This window comes from Anser anser (assembly GCF_964211835.1).
Source record: "Anser anser genome assembly, chromosome: 4".
Taxonomy (NCBI): Eukaryota; Metazoa; Chordata; class Aves; order Anseriformes; family Anatidae; genus Anser; species Anser anser.
Window position 1 is genome coordinate 66,408,473 of NC_139724.1, and position 18,570 is coordinate 66,427,042.

The 18,570-nt window shown below is 39.3% G+C and overlaps 1 protein-coding gene and 1 long non-coding RNA gene across 2 annotated transcripts in view; both read right to left on the bottom strand.

Annotated features, from left to right (window-relative positions):
* PPP2R2C (protein phosphatase 2 regulatory subunit Bgamma) overlaps positions 1-18,570 on the bottom strand; it is a 190,339-nt gene that overhangs the window by 117,833 nt on the left and 53,936 nt on the right.
* LOC310898872 lies at positions 4,648-18,337 on the bottom strand. Its single transcript, XR_014583813.1, has 2 exons — positions 5,973-18,337; positions 4,648-5,363 (listed from the first exon to the last, which is right to left on the bottom strand). It is a non-coding gene; the product is annotated as an uncharacterized lncRNA (long non-coding RNA).

An 18,570-nucleotide genomic window follows, 5' to 3' on the forward strand; every position in this document is an offset into this window, starting at 1 on the left:
GTATACCAAAATACGCATCACTGAACTATATTCTTGATATTTCCGAAGTTCTAACACAGGTGATAAAATGTTGTAACTAGATACGATTACTATGATCACAAAGAATTGCCCACAATGGTAAACATTTAGGCAAGCACAGCTCTGCCTATACTAGTTAAAACATCAGAAATGGGGAAAAGGTACTTTGAGTAAAATTATAGTTTTGTTCCCTGGACAAATGAGACAGCAATTCTTCTAACAGGAATTTTTGTAAACTTGTTCCTTTTCTTCATGTGAAAAATACTAAGGGAATCCAAAAGAAAGAACATCACTGGGGAACACTGATGACCTTAGATGTCACGCATGACCTAAGCCTCTCTCAGAGTCACGAAAAAGCTGCCCAAAAAAGACCATGATACATGGATAATCTACATATTCCAGTAACAATGTATGGATATCACCAATGATTTTCTCTCCAGACAGAGAAAAGAACTCAAACACTCTGAAATGTTTGGGGGTAGTTTCTAATAATCCATCCTTCCCCAAAGCCTTTACTGCCTTTATCCTACCTCAAATGCAGTATTATTTCATAATTTGAAGGTAACCTACATTTGCTTCAAAAATGATCCTTAAGCAATCAAGAACAAGCACCTCGTATGTTAAATGCTTCAAAGAGCCATTCCTTTGCTTAAATCCTCTGGATTTTCTCCCCACAACTTAACTATTGTTCTTAGACCTGCCCTGCAGTCAATGTTGATCTATGTATCTCAAGCACTTCAAGAGGCTCTTTAATCATATGGGATAATTCTTAAATGTATGACAATTTTAAGTGTCTGGGGAAGTAGTTCATGGAATGAAAAGAAAGCAATTTCTCCATTGGAGACTGATGCATATTGCAGGGATTAGTCCAATTAAAACTGAAAGCTCTTTCATGACAGAAATCACGTGTTATTTTTAGGATGAACTCACATCCTGCTATCCTACCCAAGCTGGAATTTTCCCTCTGCTTCTGGTTGGAATATTGGGTAGAATCTATTGTGTGCATAAGGACTGTAATATAGCTCCTGGACCTGGTGCTCACATCTACCAGAGATTTTCCTGTGGGACCTATGGAAATCACAGTTTTTTCTATCTTTTTTTTTCTTCATTTGAGAACTGAAGAAAACCTACCTTTCAATCTTCATTACTGGAAAAAAAGAAATGATGCGAGGTCCTTTGTGCAGATCTTTAGATGAACATATTTATGCATCTATGGCTGCTACAGTGGATTCCTCACCTCCATTCCTTACCTAGTGACAACATTCAGAAGGTGCTTGAACATTTCCTCTTTCGTTCCCTGCACAATGTGAAAGGACAGGACTGCTGCAAATTGTAGTCCCACTTAAGTCTCACAAGCCAACAAGGCAGCTGAAGGAAAATGAGCCTGACAGTTTGTACCTACAGCTGAATCAGATTAGTAGTCATCACTGGTAGGGAGCCCATCCTTATGTTCCAGCATCCAAAACTGAGGTTGCTGGTACCTGAGCTTTAATGGACAATCTCTGCAGAAAAAGAAGTAATGACAGTTTCAATATCATATATGCTATGACTTTGCTAAGAACCTATGAAGTTGTGTTGTTTTTTTTTTTAATAAAATCTAAAAAGAATATTGATTTACTTGAAGTGCACTGCACACCAAATGCAATTCCCCCTGTTGCTATTTGAGGTATTAAATAAAAATGTCATCTTTCTGACTAAGAAAAAAATCAACGAGTCTTCCATCAAACAAACATGTCTATGGCTCTTTGGCATATTTCAAATAATGTTGTCAGCTGGAGGTAGCCAAAACCTTATAGTGATTCATGAAAAAACATACAGAGAATTCGCTTTGGTGCCATCCAAACTTAGTGTATATTCTCTGTGCACTTCAGTCTGCAAGACATTGCCAATCTATGAACATATGTTGTGATATAACTAGCAATACAAACTCCCTGCTTCACCTCTCAGTTACAAACCAAGGGAAAACAAGAAATGGCTCTACAGCTGCAAAAAAAAAAAAAAAACAGCACCCGTGAGGAATCTAGATGGACCCTGAGAAATTTGATGAGGTTCAGCAAGGGAAGTGCAAAATTCTACACTGGGGTCAGAAGAGCTCCGAACGTCAGGATAGGCTGGAGAGCGACCAGCAGTGCAGAAACCCAGCTGGAAAGGCCCTGGGGTCACCCTGCATGCTAGGTGGAATATGGCAATGGCAGGCTCACATCAGCAAGCCACAAGCTGGAATGTAGCCAGCAGAAGAGTGGTCGCAGGTCACTCCCTACTCATGTTTTCAAGACATTAAACTCCCTGGTGTTCTGTGGAAAAATAGGTAATTTTTACAAGATTCCTTTGCTAAGCCTCTGCTCCTTGCTTGTCTGAGATTTTAAAGGGAAACTAACAAGTTCTGAGTAACCACAGCACAGTGAGAATCTATAGAAAGACGCCTAAGCAAACAAATGGCTGTTCCAAAGGGCTGGATGACCGTGCCCCACTCTGCGTCACTAACAACCCCCAAAATGCACAAAGACATGACGTTTGCACCAAAAAATGTGCTTCAGAGACCCAGAGCTAGAACAGGTGACTTATTTCTTCCCTACAGCTTGCTGGATTTGACCAAAAGACCTGATGCACTGCCACAAGTGACTGAACCAGGTTATGCTAAAGGTAACCACCGCTTGTTAAATTGATTAATTGAAGTGACTAATCCTACATCTGGCACGTGATTTTTTTTATTTTTATTTTTCCCCAACAATGCATCTGTTATAATTGTTCAGCCATCACCTATTCCTTAACAGTCTGTTCATTTTTGAGATTATTGCCTCAACCAACAAAAGCTCTCTGGAATGCTCCCACCAGGGATCATCACCTACAGGGATGCTCCAGGTTGAGGATTTGCCCACTTGTTCTGCACACACAAAAAGTGTCATTTTGCTACTACCATAACAGTTTTTTTTGGAAACCGTAAAAGCATAACCTAGGGGGACAATAGGAATCTAATAAATCTGCACAAACCCAAAAGTACCAGAATAAGCTGCAGATCAAGGGGAAGAACTACTATTTTAGTAAGACATGTACGTTTCTTAAACTTCTGATACAGATAACCCTGAAAAACATGTGTAACGAAGACATTTATTTAAGGGCTGAAGCTATGTTACTGACATTCATGAAATACCCTGTAATTTTTTTCAGAGATTTAATTATACCTTTTGTGCTCCTCACCTATTAAGAGATCTTCTGGTTAGCATTAATTTGAATTTTATTGCCACATAAATTAGTACAACTTAGACACATTTATCAGCCTTTTAAATAACAAACTGATGATGTGTCCAGGCAGTATATACTTGAAAAGAAGAAAAAGACATACAATTAAAATCTGAACTACAATTACTTTGCATTTCAGAAAATTAAAAAGTAGCCTGAAGCAACATTATCTCAAAGAGAAAATCTGGACAGTAGCTTTGCTTCAAGCAAATCTATGAGAATATATAACTGAAAACAATAAGCAGAAGGGATAGATCATACACAAGGAAGAGGAAAAAAAGTCAAAGAAAAGGAAATGGGTTCAGGTTATTAAAAATTTGTGTACACTAAGCTCCAAAGAAACTTGCAGAGACAGTATTAAGGTCACAGTATGGAACAGGATAATTTTAATAGTACATTAAATTAATATATATATAATGCTTTTTCACAAGCAATTACTTTAACTGTTCTCACACTGAGTCAGATAAAATCTCTAAAAAAAATACTGTTGCATCATCAAGTATTATACACTATACATCCACTACACATAAAATGTAGTACTGAAAGCAAAAGTACATGAGTGTTCAAAGTAATTAAAAAAAATAGAGGTAGAGATTAAAGCAAGGACTCTCAAAAGACAAAACTATGTGCTTCTATATACAGACATTTTTATGGACTTACAATATGTACATACAGTACAGCTATGCACCGTGATCTAGTGTCGCCAGAGCCAACGGCAGGTTCTAAATAGACTCATTGGATACCAAGTCACAAGTACATAAAGGCTGTTAACAACCTGCCAGGATTGTTGTTGCTTGAAGGAAACACAGATCTGTTTCCTAACAAAAATGAATATAGTGTTTCCATTAAAAAACAAACAAAAAAACAAAAACTATCAGAGTAGAAAAAAATACAATTTAATTAAAAATAAAATTCTTCAAGCAATTTTCATTACTTCCAGTCACTTCCAATTCTATGCCTTCTTTTGATAATGAGTGGTAAACTTAAAAAAGGACCCACAACTAGCCTTTCCCTCATGATATCAGGGTAAAATCCTGACCCCGCTACTCAGACAAGCATGTTGTAACTACCCTACTTAGCTGGGACTTCACCCGGGGAGCCCACCAGACCTTCCAAAGTCAAAAATATCTTTTCAGCAGAATGGTGAAGGGGGAGGGGCTCTTAAAATTTCAGAGAGCCTCCCTTGCACCTGTGGTTCACGTACAAACTAATGAACTCCTCCAAGGCCAAGATGACTTTGAGTCATTTCTGTGCCATTTAATGACAAAAAAGAATGGAAGAATGGCACAGGGGTGCGATCCAGGGTCTTGCTCTCACATGATTCAATGGATGTAAATACAGAGAGCAGAAAGAATAGCCAACAGAGTGTCAAATGAGCTACCGTTCTGATTTTCTTTTTTTTTTTTCTTTTTAATTAAGAGTTCTGTAGCTTGAAGCCTAGCAAGTACTGCAGATAGAAGCCAAGCATCACTACAATCAAAAAAGTCACAAATGGAAAGAGAACTGTAGTCAAGGAAGGAATGCCTGTATTTCTGTCTGCTTATTTTTTTCCCCAGCATTGCCAGGATCTACATATTCCCGACTTCTCCTAGAGTCTGAGCAGGGAGTATTATTTCCAGGAAGAGACATGTTGAGAATTTAAAGCTTTGGGGCCCTGCTGTAACAGACATGGAACAGTTACCTTCTGGCAGGAATTAAAGCTGATACAGAAATTTCACAAAAGGAATTAAAAGATGGTCTGGATACTGGCCAAAAATAGATCAAAGGAACTTTAGCAGCATGAAGACACATACCAGAAACACATGAAAGGCTACTTCAAGGCAGACCATTAAGTTTAAGAAAGTATCTGTTGTTTGGGCAGAAGTCTGCACGAACCAGGGGAAAAATTAAGTTATTCTTCTGAAATATTTAGTCCCAAAATGTCCATACTGTCTTGTGTAATTTCCACAGTCTTGACCACATGTGAGACATCTAGTCAAAGAGACGCATTTTAGATTCTGCCCTAATTTTGAACTCCAAGAATCGATCAGCATGCTGTTCTTCCTCCTCTTCAAGTGTCATATGTTACTGGAGCTGAGATTGAGGTTCAGGAAAACTCCAGCTACCTGTGAGTTAAAACATTAAATACAGAGAAACTAGACCTCATTTATTACATCACATTTATTGTGGTAAATATATGATACAGGCATGAGTAGTTGTGATGGCAAACTGAAACTTTCCAAAATCAGAGGTAGGAAGATATTCACCTCAACTAGAAACAAGTGACAGAAGAAAGAAAATTGGAAAGATGACATGGTGAACAGAGAGAGCTGGACAGCTTTAAAACAGCTGAAGACTCTGGTAGGCTTGGTTACTTCTAAAAGGCCAGCCATGGTAGCGCTGAGCTCATCAATGGGTATTTGTAACATTATTAAAGACTCGGTCCTAGAACAAGTATTAAGGGTAAACAAAATGTGATTGTCATGTTTCCAATGCTGTCAAGGGGCCAGGAGCAGCAGCTCTGGGTGCACCCCGAGGCTGGCGTATTTGGCACCTCAGTGACGCTGCAGGAGGGGAGCCCAGCCAGGGCCTGCATGCCCGTCCAGGTATTCACCGCACGGCCAAAGCATTTCTCTTTTAGTCTTTACTCTGCATTTGGTTTGTCTGCGATGCAGAATGCCTCTCCTCTCTGAACCAAGCTCATAAAACTTTCAAAATCATTTTTTTCCCCTCACCTTTCATACAAAGGCCACAGACAGCAGGGGAGGCCAGAGCAGGTCTTCAGTGAGAGTCCTCGCGTAACCGCAGAGCTGGGCCCTGAACAAGCAGTCATTTTACTAAAACAAAACATCAAAAGCGGATAGTTTTTTTAAGTGGCTAGCTTCAAAAGAAGAAATGGACCATCCGTGGATATGATCTGTGTAGCCCCAGAGCTGAAATGAGGTGCTCTGGGAATTCTGAATTGGATAAAAGCTTCAGGGAACTGTTGGATTATTGCTTTTAAAAGCTATTAGGATGAATAGGCGCTTTGCCTGCTCTCTGTTTCTGCCCTATGTGCTACAATAGCACTGTCAATAAACTCTGAGCATCCTCCCATCAGTAAAAACTGCTTTTGAAAAATAAAATGGAAACACTTAGAGAAAATCTTCCTGTACTCCAGCAGAAGGTTTCTCAGTGACTACAGAACAAAGAAAAAAAAAAAAAAAAAGAAAGACTATACAAATTCATAAGAACCACCACTTATAGGCTAAAAAACAAGACTTCCCCAAATGCCTGGTCCAAGAAGGACAAGGCAGCTGGTGGAGCTACTATTTTTATTGGAAACAACAGTACTCAGGAGTGCTGGAAATGTGCTCCACAGTGCCACCCATGACAGCAGGTCCTTGCCAAAATGTTTAGGGATCTCATTTTGTCACATGGAGTCAAATCTTACCTACCTACCTTTTATACATTTCATATGCACGTGTTACCAGTGTTTATCTGGCACATCTTCTCTTGCAGCTCCTATGGGGATTCACTTACACAATAACAACTCCAATTTTGGAGTCACAATTTCTAGAGTGCATCGCAAAACTGCAAAAGGCAAAGAAAATGAATACTTCCATTGCCCAGTTTTGAAAACATACCACAGTAACTTCCTTTACTCATCCTTCAAATTCAGTTATTTGGATGTGATTATTGTGGTAGAGCATATGTTCCAGACACCCTTTGCTACCAAGTTGGTAATTCAAATACTGACCCCATTAACATAAGATGTAGATCTTTCAGAGAATGTAAAACTACAAAATTAGTATTTTCTCTTAAGTTATTTTAAATCTGTCAAGCTGCAGAATGAAAGAGTTTAGAAATGGCCAAAAGATGAATACTCTAGAAAAAAATCAGATTTAAAAGACAGTTAAATTTTTCAGAGTTAGCTCTCAAACTAAGAGCATTTTTAACACAGAAATTTACACTTTAAACCTTGGAAAATTCAGTTAACTTTTTCTATTTAGTCTTAATACTTCAAAAGTGTTTGAAGTTATTGGATGCATTACTGTCTTGAACAATGAAGATCCACAAATGTATATACTCATGCACAAACAAATTTACGAATAGAGATTTCTGGAGCAGAGATGACTTAGCAAGAGGAACACAAAGAGCTTGGAAATATTTGCAACATTTCAGGAAAGGAATCTTGGCCAAACTGTTGTTTTTTGTTTTTTTTTTTAAGAAAACTACGTAAATTCAATTGTTAACAATAATATGCCAACCATACAGATTGAATTTGGTCATTAAAATGTGAAACAAAGGAAGAGCTTCCTGTGCTAACCTCAATATAACTCCATCTATCAAGTCCCATCTGTAATAACCAGGCTGATGTTTGCTCTGTGGGGTCTGAATCGCTAATTCCTCCAATTTACACCAACTCCTTGGCTTTCAGGAACAAAAATCGTTTTCTGTCTAAATATACTTACACTTAACAATCAGAAATGAATCCCTGTGCAAACAAGCTCCATGTTGGCAATCATCTTTGTTAGTATTTATTAATAGAGCAGAAGCATTACAGCTTCCCACTATCAGATTTAACATGACTATTACCATTACCCAGGTACATCCAGGAAAACCATCATTTTTCCAATATACTTGTAGCTCATATTTCCCCCTTTCCTTCTACTGTTCACAAATATTACAAAAGCCTCATAAAAAGGTGGTTTTGATGAATTATTACAGTAAGCATCACCAGTTTACACCTTTTCAGTCCTTACAACACTGTCTGAAACACCGATGCTTCGGATGCACATTTAACAGTGAACACAGAGCAATGATAGGATGATGCCAGACAGCAACCTTGACCCTGCACAAGTCAGCACTGGTCACAGCAACCTTTGCTCCCAGAAGGCAGGCATGGTGTTTCTTTCTCTCTAGCAAGGGAGAAATTTAAAAACTGGCCAAGTTTGCTGGCACAACCAGAGAGGTTGTGGAACCTCCCTCTCTAGACACCTTCAAAAGCCACCTGGATGTGGTCCTGGGTAACCTGCTGCAGGTGGCCCTGCTTGAGCAGGAGTTGGACAGGATCACCTCCAGATCATCTCAGCCATTCTGTGGTTTTCTGAAGTTGCTGGACTCAGGTTGGTGGGCTAACCAATGCCTCTTTCACTCCTGTCTCCTGACACTCCCCCGGCCACAGGGGAGGCTGTATCAGCAGTTTCCAAGGCAGAGTAAGAAAGGTGAGCAGCATGTACTACAGCTTTCCCTGGAGAACAAAAAATTTGCCTCCAAAAACTGCATCCACGAGCAGTTTCAAACCAAGCCACAAAGGTAAAACACCTTGAAATTTATCTGAAAGTGTGAAAAGGTAAAAGAAACATGCTCATTATTTCAACCTAACCAAAAATCTGGGGAAGATAATGCAACAACTAACCAATTGTTTATACTCTGGATAAATCATATTCTGCTTTCATTTCTGCAAGACACTTCAAAATTTAAGAAAAACCTTCACCTGCGTGTAGTGTAAATCCTTGCAGCTAGTCAATTTTAAAAAGTGTAATACAATTGGTCAATTTGCAATATCATTGCTGCTTAGAGGTGCAACTTACTATTATCTATTTTTCACCTAACAACTTTATAACATTCACATGTCACAAAATGCCTCTACTGCACATGACCCATTTTCTGAAATGCAAGGGGAAGCACAGACATGCACAACAATTAAGTGCATACCTAATCCTGAAAAGTAAAATCTGTGTTCAAGTAATCCACTTTTTCAGCAAATCTGTAGCTCATCATTACCACAGGGGAAGAGCAGAAATGCAAGGACACTGCTTCTTATACCCACTGTATAAAGAAAGCTTCGTTCCAAACAAAGCAAGTCTCACTTCCCAGTTCAGCAAACACTGATGTACATAGACCGAAATAGCCTGTAAATCACAAGGGACGTGAAAGACATGCAGTGCCCTACATATAAGCTTTTACTGTCCCATCTCCCAATGCTGAATCTTGTAAGCAATCATACTAATGCTTCTGGTTTCCCATGTCAAGCATAGCAGCTGGCAGGAATGAAGACACACCAGACAGCATGTACTAGCAGTCATCCACAGGACTTCTGAATATAACACCTACATGAATGCACACCACATGTACAAAATCATGCTTCATAATGCTGGGTATTCTTGGGTATTGGCTACCCAGAACTGTGGAGCAGATTTATACCTTATGAGGGTCCTACCACAATCACACTTTCCTGAAGACCGGTTAAATAGGATAAATAAACAACCAAATAAATCATATTTAGCCACGTCTTTCCCAAACAACAATGCAACAATCTAGAAAAAAAAAAGTGTGTGTAATCGACATCTGAAGGTCAAGCACTACACACTATCCTGATCTCTAGCAGTCACATATTTGTCAGTTAATTATCAGAAATTACAAATGCCTAATGCTAAACTACAGGCCAAATTCCAAGTTTGTTTACTTGAAAAGAAAGGCCATCTGGCAGAGTAATGAAGTTGTATTTCGTCAGGTGCTTGGGGACAGGGTGCTGATTTTAGCCTGCAATACATGCCTCTGCGCAGTGGAAAGCACCACCATCCAAATGATTACCTCTATTCTTAGCATCAGATGCCCCAGGAATTTCTTTAAGATCCATAATAATTCACAGCTACCTATTTCAAAAACACTACATACGTGAGAATTCTGCTTTGAGATGCACTGCTGATTAAAGAGGATATACTTGACCTAGATGTTCCATTCCTAAGATGAATGCAGGATCCACAGCTAACTTCCTCTAGTACTGGTTATTATATCTGCATGCAGAAATGGAAGATATCTAATGGAGCAGTGCCAAAGTTAACATGTAGCGTGACAAGAGTCTTGTGTGTTACTTTGGCAGCCTGTTATGCTCTGCACTGGTCACTCTGCTGGGCCTCTTTGCTGAATTTTATTTCCTAATTATTTTTATTATTGCGATATAATAAAAAGAAAAATTCAACTAGAGAAATAAACATATTACATCAGAAATTATTTATGAAATAAGGACATAAGTAGCCTGATTTACAGCTCTAACTATGAGAGCCCTGGAAAGGCTTTATTAAAGACCTTGTGCCAACTTCTACCATACATGGAAACCTTCCAAGGTTAATAGAACATGAGGTTTTACTGATTGGATAAAAGTTTAGAATTAAATTATTAAAATTTGCAGACCGGCTCACTGTTTGAGAACTATTTTTACTCTGTTTGAAATAAACCTTTAACATCTTAGATTATGGATAAAGAATATGGATCTACTAAGAAGAAATAGGAGATGAACAATTTCTTTTCTTTTTTTTCGTTAAAGAAATAAAACTGAACTCTGATGATCTTCATTTTTGACTAGAAACTGGCCCGACAGACAGAAGATAGTATGGCTGTCTTTACTGCAACCAATACAACGGCAGGCAGCATTAACCTCAGCCTTGTATAAATGGTCTTACTTTGCACAATCATCAACTACTTGCAATGCCTGGGACACATAAACAACAAAACCACTACATGCTGGAAGAATTAAGGTGACAATTGATTATGTTCTGTTCAGACTTGACCTGAACTAGAACTACAGGATAATAAAACAATTCTCGGTCCTTTTCTTACTTCCGTACTGTGCTCTTAATTAAAACACACACAAATGCGACTGTATTACACATAGATGTTTCCATCATTATTTTACAAATAAATAAGTACGCAATGCAAAGCACTGCTATACTTAATGATACAGATTGCAAATCCCATCATATTAAAAATTCACAAAAGCTACTGAACTATGTGACATGTTGTGCTGAAGGATTTATTAGAAATAGAGTCTCTTGATGTATATTTTTATTACCTGCATTTGCACAAGCCAAATACAGTCTGTTCTCATTTGCATTTAAGAAACAAAATTAAGAGGTCCAATAGTTCATCAACAGGAAAAATCCTGAGAAAATGAACTCTCTTACCACGTATAATGCTGCTTTGCGAGGGTTTCTTGTATTCCTATTGGTAACAAATTGAGGAACTTTTGCCAGGAATCAATAATACAGGCCACATTCATTGCTAAAGGCTTGTTCAGCCTGGGGACTACAGAAATGGTTGATCAAGAAAGTGCCTTAGTATGGCTAGAAGTACATTTAAAATCATTTCTTGTTTAAAAACAAAAATTCCCATACTAACTTCCCCTAATTCTCTGAGATAATTACCTACTCTACCATCCGTTCCCCAGTCAAAACAACTACACTAGCCAGTTTTTTTAGCCAAGATCAACCTTGTCTTCTCTTAACATATACTCCTCTATTCAAAGTCTTGGTAAGGTATCCACCTTATAAACTGTGCAAATATTAGAGAAATAAACTGTAATAATAAAGAAGTCTCAAAGATCCAAGTATCAACACAACATAAGCAGTAATGATTGATTACCTTTTTATGGCTGTAATAAAAGATACTCAGTTCTTTTACTATTATAAAATATTCAGTGTTAGTGTATCGTGTTTCACATTTTAAACTGATGTAAGAACCACATCTATTATTCTCTAAACTCACTGTTTAAATATATGGTACAATGTTGAAATGTCTGCGGTCTGCGTAGAAAACAAAATATATAGCAAGGTAGTTTTCTTTCCGTAACGATGCATATGCTAAATAAACTGTTCCTGCAGTGAATGATGACACTTACTCTACCTGCACTGTGTTGTTTAGTTTTACATTATTCAATGCTTTTGAATTGTCAGATTCAATTAGGAAGAAATCCGGCACAGATAGAGGAGAGGTCTTGCATAAATCCACGTGTAATGCTGCATTTCATCTTTTTCATACAGAGTACTGTTGACCTCCTGAACTTCAGTTTCCAAGGTTTCTGTGTAGTTAAATATATTATATATAGTAGCTATATGGTTAAATATACTATAAACATTTCTATTTCTAATATGATTCTAATCTATATTTCTTTATATAACATAAGTGCTTATGAATAAACTGCATGTAGCCGAAATTGTTGAAAACAACCACCTTTTGTGCCATCAGACACCTGTTGGCACCTGAATCTGAGCAGCTGATGAACACCCTTGGCTGGTGCCCGCAGCCTCTTCTGCGCCTCTCTGTTCACTGCTGTGGAGGCGGCTCAGCACCTAGCTTGCTCAGCACATCGCCACTAGCCCAGATGCTTTTCTTTTGTTAATACAGCTCCTTCACTTCCCCAGGACCTCTAACTTTACACAGCAATTACATATTGTTTTTATTTATTTATTGAGTGGGAGACCATCTATTGGCTATGTATGCATGCAGAGAGCTAAAGTGGCCATCGATCCCTGAGGGAAACCCACCAAAACCAGCACGTTAGAGATTTATGGCTTTGCAAGGGGAAAGATCTGCCACCCCCCTTAGTCACATCTGGTAACGTTTTACAAGGTACACGCGACACCAGTGAATAATTGTCATTTGGAGGCCTGACATTAAACACAGCTCCAGAGCAAATTAACTCCATGCCTTGTAAGCGTGTCCTGCAGCACAGAGGCGTGAAGTGCTCTCCTAGGATGCTCTAGCAGCCCCCTTCCTCCCAGAAACAGATTAAGAAACTCCAAACTCCCAGTCTAGAGTCCAAACCATCCTAATCCTACCCCTGCAGATCTGGCAGATTGAGCAGCTAAATGCAGGTTGAGGGTGGCTTGCCTGAACAAACTGCTACCCCCATTTTGCTCATACTGGATGCAGCCTTAATGTCCCTGACTTTGGAAAGCACCGAGTTGGGTTTCCTACATGCTGAGGCACACATCCAGCTGCAGGCTGGAGCAGGTGAGCAAATGGTTCAGGCTTCAGCATGGGACGGTGCACCAGCTCTGCCTCCTTTGCTTGTCCCAGGTAAACCGCACGAATAAAGATTACAAAGTCAGCATGCCACGTGGATGGAATAAACTTTATTAATCCAAATCTTCAAGGCTACCCAAAATGTTCACGTGAGTTGTGTTCCAAATAAAAGAAGAACTGAATCCTGCACAAAAAGACGTAAATTATGTTCCGTTTACCAAAGGGCAAAGTTATGCTTTAACAAGTTTACCCCAGTTCGTATCTGACTTGAGGAAAAAAATAAATAATGCAACTGACTGGAATAAGAATGAGCGATTATTTCTAGGGCTGTTGTAAAACTTTCTAAATGAGTTTTATAAAAAGATTATAAAACATATCAATATTTACAAAATAAATCTTGAATTGCCGGAGGTTAAGGCAGGAGGAGTTACCCCTTGCAGTTTTCTCCATAAGCCTGTTCCCAGCCATTCTCAGAAATAAGTGAACCGACTAGACCGATGGGAGCCTGAGCCAGTAGAGCACTACCTGTTCTCTACATTCATTCAATATTCCCAAGTAGTCAGCTCTTATTCAAATTACATTTGAGATGTTTATGAAAGGCACGTTCATAAATAAATGTCTTCTTAGCATACGAGAATGGATAATTTCCCTTAACTTTGATTAATGAAGAGCAGAGATACTAACTTCTCTGGTTAAGTGGAAAAAAGACCCCTAAATCTGTTTTCATTATCCACAGAGGATTTTTCCTTTAAAATCATTACCAAAAAACTCTCTATAATAAACGTTTTACATGGTTATGTTTCAATATGTTTTACACTGCACTAGTAATTCTCATTATTTTTCAAATATCACATTTGAGGGGGGTTAATACACCATTAACATGATTAACTTTATAATAGAAGTTAAGCCATATGGAACCAATCTGCACCATTTGACCACATAAATGACTAGATACTGAAGGTCAGCTTCTGCCCCACTGCACCTGTGCATCTTCACCAGCTTTGCTGGAATTTGGAGGCATAGACCAAGGCAGAAACCTGGCTCTCTCCAGAAACAGAGAGGACAAGCAACTTTTTAATTTTTCTCAAAATAGGGACGATCCATGAAAAGGCAGGGGTGAATTGGTACGTTAGACATGTCTGCATACAACCTGCAGAGTGCCTTTGCCACCAGAGAAGCATTTCTCCAGATAAATTTGGGTTCATGGACATTAACCACGCTCATTAACACCGTTTCGTAAGGATGGTGAATTTTGTTCCTTATTTATCTGCCAATCATTATACCTGGAAAATACAGAGTAGCTGAATCAGCAGTATAACTAATTGCTCAAGGGAGCAGCACCGCCATTTCCCAAACTTCCTCCCTCTGCCCGGAGTACAGTGAGCGTACCACACAACTCACGGTTCTGAATCAGATCCTGGGTGGCTGGTCCCAAGGTCCCGAGCCAGCAAAGTATGTCAGTAATCCTGTCGATTTTACTGTTAATCTTAAGCGAAGGTAATAATGCCAAGGCAACCCTCAGACTGAAGGGTACTCACTGTCCCCAAAAGCACTCAATCACTTTCCCTCCTTTACACCAGCCCCCAACTCACTGTCCACTATTTTCTCGCCATCTTCCCTAGCAGACTGCCTGCAAGCAAAGCTTGCATGTCTCCCATCCAGCCCATCTCCCTTGCCATGTTTCACTGTACCTCCCTGCTCTTCACTGTTGCTTGGAAGGATTTTACTAACGCCACACCTCCTGGGCAGCTGGGGTGCAAGAGGCAACAAAGCTAAAGCAGAGCTCGGCAATGAATCACGAGCTCAACAGACCTCGGAGGCCATCGAGCTCATCCTTTGCCCCCCGGGAGGATCAGCTAGCTCGATGTCACTTCTTACACACACCCACGTAACCTGCTTGCAAAGACTGCCAGTGACAGAAACTCCACAAGCTCCCTAGGCGATATATCCCAGTGTTACACTATCTTTACATCGACAAGTTCAATCTCTTCTCACAGGTCACATTTTGTAGGCCTCGGGTCTGTCCTCCCTCTCTCTTTATGTCTCACCAGTTCTTTTCTTGTTTTCACCACGCAAACAACTCCAATTAAAGCAGTTCCCTCAAAAACCACTCTTGAGAGCGATCATTGAAAAAGCTACTGCATAGTGCTGCTGAAATCAAACTGCCTTTTTTCCATCGTGCAGCTGTAGCATACTTTTAAGACTTACAATGACAAAATGATTCAGGTCCTGCTTAGTTAAAGTCCATAAATTTTTTTGCTGTTATGAACATGTAACAGGAGAAACAGGTCCAGGTACTCACTGCTGTCAATGGCTGTAATGCCTATTGCCAGAAACAGTGCAACGGTCACACACCATCAATCAAATCGAGAAACTTTTGAGACTGAGAAAACAATTCAAGTTCCAATAGTCAAGGTAAGTTGGTACGTAACCCCAGGTTTGGTACATAACCCCAATGTTACAAAATAATGCCTTGCATACCAAAGAGATTAAATTCCCCTCTGTTCCAGCAAGCAGTCCAGTAGGAACATGCTAGGGCCACGAGCGAGAGCATCACAAATCAGACTCGGCTCACAGCTGTCCTACACCCTGTGCATTCATATTGCACCTATGGCTTTTTCTTTTTCTGTTTTTTTTTTTTTTTTTTTTTTTTTTTTTTTTTTTAGATCAATGAAGTAAAAAGAAGAGAAGAAATGAAGCAATACTCTAGTTAACCCACATCTTCTTGATTGTTGTTGGCTTTACTCTCCTCAGGGAACAGCCAGGAAAGAAGTGCATATAAAGGTCAGAAACACCTCCTTCTGCTAGTAAATTTAGTCTGCTGCATGGAGCAGCAGGGATAGAAGACAACCCTTACCAAGATCTTAAACTCTGAAAGCAAAAGAGAACATTGTAATTATTCACAGACAGCAAGAAATCAGTAACTTTTCTACTGCATTTGGTAAAATGTAAAGTATTTATTTGTTTTCAACAGTGGATTACAAAAGCTAGAAAAAAAAAAGACAGACTTGGGTTTGGTCCAAATAAAATTATTTTCTGATATAAGAAAATAATGCATTACTGCCTGCCGTGTGGCATTGTTGTGTTTCTAGATGTACATTGCTGTCATACACAAAGTACTAACATATTATAGGAAAAATGCAAGGGCTGTGAAAGGACTTCAGGCCTTTGCAGATGAGAAGTGTTAATGGCTGTTTCATGGAGACAAATCTTTAAATTAATATAAAAAAAAAGGAACAAAGCACATTTTAAGCACCAGTTTAACTTCCATATTCATTAAGCATTTTAAACAAAGTGTATCAATGAGAAATTCAAATTTGTGATAGTCCTCTGAGCTGAATACCTGAAGTCATCCCTGGAAAAATTGCAGAAATAAATCCATTCCCTCATGACTTTCCTGCTGTTTTAAAAGGTGTGACAATCTCAGGTATAATAAACGTGAAGAATTTTATTACAGCTGGCCAGCTGAGCACTCCCAAGAAACATGGCACTAGTCAGAGCTGAAGAACTGACACTATTTTAATAACCTTTGCTATTGACAGTTTCCTACACATCGTCTACCTCAAAATCAACATATTTTGCAATAACTCCTGATCCCTGAGAAAATACAGGATGACATTGACATTCAAGGTATATTTTGACCCATTTCAGACAAGCCACTCCACGTGCAAGCATGGAAGAACATCCAGCCCTTCTGATCCAAACATCAAGTGAGGATAGAAAGTGAGAAAATCTCACACTTCAGTCAGGAGCGTGCCCAAAAATACTGAAAATCGCCATCTAATCTTTAAAACGCCCCAAGCATACAAAGGAGAAGACTGATTTGCAAAATCCACAAGGGATTCTTTTTCTCAGTTACAAAACTGACAGACTTGAAAGTCCAAATTCTCACATAGCCTCACATGCACATTAAATATACATCTGAATCTCAACATGTAGCAAGTACACTGCAGTAATTACACAGTGCATTTTGCAGAAGCAAAGGTGTAAATTTATAAATGTAATAAATAGAAGACAAAGTTTCTTCAAATGTTCTCACAGATGACAACATCTCAAAACACAAAGCATCATTCAGACAAAAAGCATCAACCAAAAACTGAAAACAAAAAAAATGCACAGAACCAGAGTGCAAAGGATGTCCTGGAGGCAAGATTATCAAACAATTATACCAGACAGGGGTAACACAGTTACAGTACACAGCTTTCTCTATTTTTCTTCTGAAAAATCTGCTTTGTGTTCCGGCTCTGGCGAAACCACCCTGCTCTTCTCCACGTTCTAAAAAAATGCAAATCACCAATAACCGAGGGCACCAGCTGATCGCGTTTTGGGCTGCAGCATGGGAGTATCGAGTGGCTGAGCGCTGATCAAATGACGACACAATCTGGAGACTGAGCCTCAAGTAGTGCTGGGTGACCCCGATGTTAAGTATGCTCATATTATATAAGCCTACATTGAAGCACTGATTCTGCTGCTGGAAAGTGGTGTTAAAACTCAGCACACGCAAATCCATTTGCCAAGTCAAGCACCTACAAACACATTTCTCCTGTGCAATCGATCCATCTCAAAATGGCCTGCTCTTAAACCAACTTTTTGGCATGGAAAACAGGATCTGTACCCGACCCAACCATTTCGCTTGTCTCAAGGTAAAAGCTCTCAGCATTTAATGTGTGTCACCTGCCGGAAAAATCTTTTTTTTATGTAATAAACCAGCAGCCATTGAACGACTTAAAATGAGGGTACATTTTCTTTTCTCTCATCCCTTGCACATGCACAGAGGATGGAAAGAAGGCAGCAGCATTTCAAAAGATTATGCATACACATCCCTTCTAAATTTATACAGTTCTCAAGGGAACAATCAACTCAGCAATGTCTGTGATGCTCAGGCTACAATTACCAAAATGAGATGCATAACCTTTATTACACCAACGAACAGTTAACTTTTCAGATTATTTCTTTTACTGCAGTGCTCTCAAATCTTTCATCTTATTCAAGTAATCAGCTGCTTCCAGTCTGTCACACTGCAGCTCCTGTGCATTCAATGCCAGGTGCTGCACACCTCACTAGCACAAACTCAGCACAATGCAAGACCTTCCTTAGCCCATATAGTTTCATATATCACCATAGCACGACAGAATGCCTTTGGGATTGAGCAGATTCAAACAGATCCTGTTGTTACATCACAGAAAAACGCCTTGAAAGTCTGCTTAGAAAAAAGAAAGAAAAAAAAAAGCAGGAGCAGCCTACATCTCCAAACATGACAGTGCATTCCCGGCAGAGAATATGCAATGCAAGAAGAGAATAATGACAGTATTTCTGTTACCTTCAGTCACATAGTTGTGGTCTCGAAGAAAGCTGTGGTTAATTTTTCGTGTGTCCGTGTCCTCGCCCATTTACAGCAGGATTACTCAGCATGCCTATCCGCAGTGGACTGATAGCATCAGCAGAGGTCGTCACAAGAGCACCATCCATGCTGCCACTGCCTAGCAGAGGCGGAGAACACACTGGGCTACTGAGCACAGCATAATGAGAGCCAGTGATGCAGCA